The sequence below is a fragment of the Dermacentor andersoni genome, chromosome 9 (assembly GCF_023375885.2).
Source record: "Dermacentor andersoni chromosome 9, qqDerAnde1_hic_scaffold, whole genome shotgun sequence".
NCBI classification, from domain to species: Eukaryota; Metazoa; Arthropoda; class Arachnida; order Ixodida; family Ixodidae; genus Dermacentor; species Dermacentor andersoni.
The window spans coordinates 16,952,262-16,958,261 of record NC_092822.1 but is presented as its reverse complement, the minus strand read 5'-3'; positions in this window follow the sequence as shown (position 1 = coordinate 16,958,261).

Here is a 6,000-nt window from a genome sequence, read left to right as displayed (position 1 = left end):
ACTGCTGTAATAATTCGCTTACTAACTAAATTACCAAGCACGTTGTCACGCGCGCACAGGCAAACACGAACGGTCTGCCAGGCGACTCTTCCGCTGGCGTGATGAAGAGCGACAGCTGCGGCGAGCCAATTCGACTTCATCCCGCCTCTTGCTTCAACGCAAACTATGTGCGTGAGAACGCAGCGCACACGAAGCCATCAGCTATGTCTGCTAGCCTTCGAACCCAGCGCAGATTGTCTCCAAGATAGAACGCGCGCGCCCGCGCTCTCTGCCGCTGCAGCTGCAGCTGGAGTAGACGGGAGATGCGCACTAGCCTGCCCCCCCCCCCCTCCCCCTCCCTCCTAGCACGCCCACATCTTCCCGATCGCCCCACCTCTGAACGCGGGAGAGGACGGCGCGCAGCCTCCCTGCCTTCTTCCCTTGCGAGCGCGAGTAGACACCGTCGCATCACGTCACCATCCTCCTCGGCTGACCCTCGCAAGTTTTCGCTGGCGCCTACAGTATACGCCGCGCGTCTGCGGTGTTATCGCCCAAGGACATTTTACGGAACACCACGGCGATGTCGACGGCAGAAATTCGCCTAAACCGCACGTCCCCTTCACATCTCTCCTCGAACTTCGTGCTGCTGTATCGCGCCCGTTTCGGGGCACCGGGTCGTTAGGCCTAGCTCGGTCTGCCTCGCCGATACCAACGCGAGCCTTGCCTTTCCGTTAAGCGGGGGCTCGAGAAGTCGGCGGCCAGTGGCTGCCCCGAGTCGGGTCCGTGCTGGCGGCAGTGGCGGAGGCAGTGGCGCTTGCCGTTGTGAAGGCAGTGCTCGTTCAGCGGGGAAACAGCCTCGCCTCGCTGCTGGTTCTCCTGCCGCTGGCCCTGCTGCTGCTGCTGCTGCTCCATGTTCTGCGACGTATAGAGGCCCTGGTCCCGTGGCGGCACCCTGAGCGATGCTCCTTCTGAGGACGAGGGATACGTGAGCGACAGAGAACGAGGTGCGACCGTGGTGCTTGGTGCGCGTTCACGCCACGTGGTCAATTCACGTTCTGCACGCGGGAGCATCCTTCGCTTCTTCTTTAGCGCGCGGCGTTCCTCACGATGAAGATAATGCCAATCATTGGCAGTAGCAGTAGTATAGTAGTAGTAAGGCTGAAATTTATAATCTCTCTCTCTCTCTCTCTCTCTCTATATATATATATATATATATATATATATATATATATATATATATATATATATATATATATATATAATTTAATAATAAAGGAGAGGTCACCTATACCGTCGGTCAGTTTTTCATTGAAATTAAAATTCGAATTCGTAGAGAAAACGAGAAGGAGATGGGGGGAAAAATAGAGTAGAAATAAACGAACCAGGATTACTTGAAAATGGCTGGAATGAAACCCAGAATTTGCTGATCATATTAACTGGTTTCTGCACCGGAACTTGCGCAGTGTTCCGCCTGCAGCGCCTTGCCTAAACTGGCTTATTTAACGTTCGTGCGACCCCAGCTTGAGTACCCGTCCCCTATTTGGTCACCACATCCGAAACACCTAATCGAAGTGTTGGCAATAATTCAGAATAGGGCAAGTCGTTTCATTACTCGCAATTGCAGTGCCGAGTCTAGCATAACGCAGATCAAAGCCGAACTATCGTTCCAGTCGTTGAGTACCTGGCGTGATATTGCACTGCTGTCATTATCTCATGAATTCATTCACTCTGACAGGTCAACCCTACCTTGTTTGAAACGCCACCTCTTCACATCGCGCAGATTGCGCAATAATTTCAGCTATCCACGCATATATGGCGTGACGCAATCATCTTAACTTTTCACCACTGCCTCGTGCTATCCCTCTCTGGAACAGCCTTAGGGATAGCATTGCTTTGCTCAGAAATCATGACGCCTTCTTTCAGTAATTTGGGCAAACATTTTTCTACACACTAGCATTACGCAACGTATAACGTGCCATCGCAATGTAACTTATCTTTTTATGCAATGGTTCTTGCTGTTATTGCTCTTATGTTATGCAAGTTCTTGCTCTTTTTATGCTTATCTGTTCATATCTCTCTCTTCTTTTGAAACATCTGTCCACTTTGTGTAATATGCAAATGTCTTCGTCTTGTGCCAAATTTTGAATGCTTCTATGCATCGATATCTTTTTACCGATTGTATCTTGTTATAAATTCTAACACATGCCGCACTCACCCTATGCCTCTTCGTAGGCCTGTGATGTCTTTCTAAATAAAATAAATAAATAAAAGAAATAGTAACAAATCGTGATTGCGCTGACAAATACCGGCTGCTGTGGGTTTTCCTATTTTTTGGCCATGCCATGGAGGAAAGGTAAAACGAAGGATGGTTTGGTTATATTTACGCTAGATTGAACATGGTGGCTATACTGGCTACCTTGGCAAAAGCTGGGAAATGTTATCACAGAATAAAGTCCCAATATCGCAGATGGGGTGATTGCGACGTCTGGTCGCTGAGGAATATCTCGGCAACCCGTGGTTAGGGAAACGGTGCTGTCCTGCCCAGCAAGCGCTGGAGACGACTTGCAGCAAATGATTGAGCGTTGAACCAGCAAAGGCTAAGTGTAGGCTTGAAGGCGTAATAAATGGAAGTAGTGTTCCGCAGGCTTGGCGAGTGAGCAAGAACACGAGATCGGCTGTAGAATAATTAAAAAATAAAAATAGGTTGGAGCTCCTTTGCTTCTTGGTGGCCAAGTTTTCCTTTTTCCTAGTTTTGTAATTTCTTTGCTGCAATTAAAAATATCTGCTTGTATAGTTTATTTTGCCGCTCGATGGTTATTTTTCTAGGGTAGATTTGGTGGATTCTTTAAGCAGAATCTATGCGAGAAAAGAACAAACAAACAAAAAACACGGCAGCACTAGTTTTGTTCTTGTCGGGCCGTCTTTCGGTGCAAATATTTCATTCTGTATTGAATACCTACTCTTGGACTATTGCTGTGCCGTTTTCGGCTAGCCGGAGAATGCAATAATTTTCGCCTCTTCACCTATAGTTTCTCAAATGACGAAGAATGATGGCATAAATATGCGAGGGAAGTGAACTTGTACTAAAAACGGGAGCAATGACAGAATTTTACCTTGCTAGAGTCCTTCACACTTTTATTTCTGATTGCGAACGCACATAAGCTCACCCAACTCTAAGCCCCGATAAGTCAATCTAACCATCTCCATCAGAGCGCCATATTAAATAAAATTATGCGGTTTGACGTCCCGAAGCCGCACGGTGGGCTATAAGACACGCCTGGCTGCAGTGAACGGGTGCAAATTAATTTTAGGTATTGGGGGCGAGTGACGCGTCGAGCTGGGTCTCGTTCCGGAGTGTCTGCTTCAGCGCCACCTCGTGCATCGTTTTTCGTCGTACTGCCGCAGAATTTCGCTTGGTCATGGTAGTTCTACGCAGCGCTTGTTTCTTGTTTTGACTTTAGGATTTTATGCGCGCTATGAGAATATGCGGTGCCGATATGGGTCAGATTTTACTCTACGTACAACCACAAAAATAGAAAGCGTGGTGGTTTAGGCCTATAGTTATGTCTAGGGTCGAGGTGTTGATTTAGGTCTGTACGTCACGCATAGGGCGTCGTAGCGCGATGTGACGCCACTCGGCCCTGTTATCAACGATAGGCAAGGCACAAGGCGAAGTTTTACAGGTCTTGAGAAAAATTGGCAGTGGCTTAGCTCGGCTATGTCAGGATATACGTAGCGAAAGCTAAGGAATAGCATGGTTAGCCTTGGTTAATCTTAATTGCAAGTCCAGGTTAGTCTGGTTGTCTAGCTATGTTGCGGTATTTAGCCATTCGTTCGGCGCTGTTCGTCTGTTTCCTGGGTGATTCGTTTCGTCTTCATCTCGTTCCGATGTCAATTCCAGGCATCCTCCTTCTTATCAGAATTGTCGCCGTCCATACTTCCGCCTCAACTGTGGTTGCGGCGCACGCGAGCTATCCTTTTCAACCTTCCGATATGTTATCAGGCATGCGACGCAGCTGGCGAAGCGAGCGGAGGCGAACGCAACGACGAGGAACGCGGTGTGACGTCATGCGCCTCCTCGGAGCACCACCACGGCGAAATCGCAAGTTCGCGTCCAGTAAAGCTTTCGCTTTAAAACCATTTTGGATGACGATGGTTAGTCATTTCTCATATTCAAGCGCGAAACACAGAGTCGCCAGGAATGCGGCTTAGGACAACTATTTGGCTGACTGGGCGGAAACACTCTTAGACAAGTTCACGCTGAGCAGAAGGCGGCGGAGAACGACGAGAAATATTACAAATTAAAGTACACGCCTTCTAGTACAAGCTCTAGATGCAAATGTTTTCAAATGTCGTCCTAATAACAAATATCGATAAAATAATGCACTATGAATAATTACATAGCACATGAATATTTCTAGGGACTCATCAAGCTAATCAAGCAGGAAGAACTCACTGACGGGGTTCACGTGATCGGCCGAGTTTATGAGCCGCGGTGCAATTGAAATGGTGAAGGGAGCGGCCGCACGGAACGTTCGCTTTTGGGACAAGCACTCGCGTTCCCGCATTCCTCATCTCGCCAGCGTTGTGATCGCGATAGCTCGCGGCTACGGTGCGAACTCTGTTCACGTATGCCTTCGGGGGCGTGAACAGCACGCGTGTTTCGTCAGTAAGCGAATGTCTACTGCACTATTTACAGCCCGTCCAACAACGAGCCTCAGTTCGTGTAATAGGTTTAATACTTTGCTATCGCTGTCAGTGTTGCACTCTTCGGGTGAAAGTGTTGCTGTTGTTTTTCGTTCTGCCTTCGACTAAATACGGCTGCAAGTCAAATCCGCAACGTCGTGTTCAGGAACAGGGAGCCGTGGTCACTGAGCCATGCACTACGGCGAGTTCAGCCAAGTCCGAAGTCGCAGCCCGTACGAGCCCGAAACCGGAGGCCATCGACCTCATTGCCATTTTGCGGGCAGCTGTTTTCTCAGCGTCAGTAGTTGCGTGCGTCGCGGTGAAATGAGAGAGTTACGACTCATCTAATATCGAAGCAGAGAGAGAGAGAAAGAGAGAGAGAGAGAGCACGTTGACAAGCTTCACCAGCTAATGTTCTTCGTTTCCGCATCCACACGTGTTTGAACGAATCGCGGAAGGGATTGGCTCCCGAAATTCACGCATACGGCAACCAATAAAAATATTTTAAAATATGTTTGTATTGTTTTTTTTTCGAACAAGTTCGCCAGTGCATCTAGCTCTACACGTAAGAGCTCGCTCATACATATAAAAAAAAATTGACTGGTGCTGGGTGGTGCGGATAAGCATTTACCGCAGGTGGTGCCACGTGCGAGGATGCTGACTGTGGTGTACGTGAACGTTTTGTCCACATTTTTAATGCATGTCTTTTTTGTGGCGTATACGGATAGTTCTATGCCCATGGATACGTTTTACCGAAATAAGGGCTCGGCTCATTGAACAACCGCTACCATGCTTCGAGAACGGTAAGCACTTGCATATCTTAGAAAAAAGAATGCGCTCACGTGTGAGCTTTCTGTAACTAATATGTACTTACTTCGGGTTGGCCTGGTGTCGAGAGTAGTCAAGTGAGCGCTGCATTTGGAGCTTCGTGGTCGAGCTGCAAATCCTCTGAGTGCGAATAATAAAAATTGACGTATGAAAAGTTGGATAATTTTTGTAATTATCTCGCTTTCCTATGTTACTTCAGGTGACTTCGATAGAGGGGAATTAAGGTGAAACAACTAAGGTTAAGGAAAATTGAAAACTGAATTAGGAAAATGACATAGTCTGGGGCATACAGCGCCGTCCACGCGAATTCAGCCTGAATCGAAATTTACGGATGAATTTACGATACAAGAATTTGCAGGCACAACTGTGAATCTACACTTTGTTTAAGCCGACTTTGGAAAGAGCATACCGGAACTTTAATAAGTAAATAGGAGTCCGTTTTCTTTCTGCATTTTCAATAAACTTTGTTCTTTGCATTTTCTTTGCTAGAAACAAGTGCAACATTTT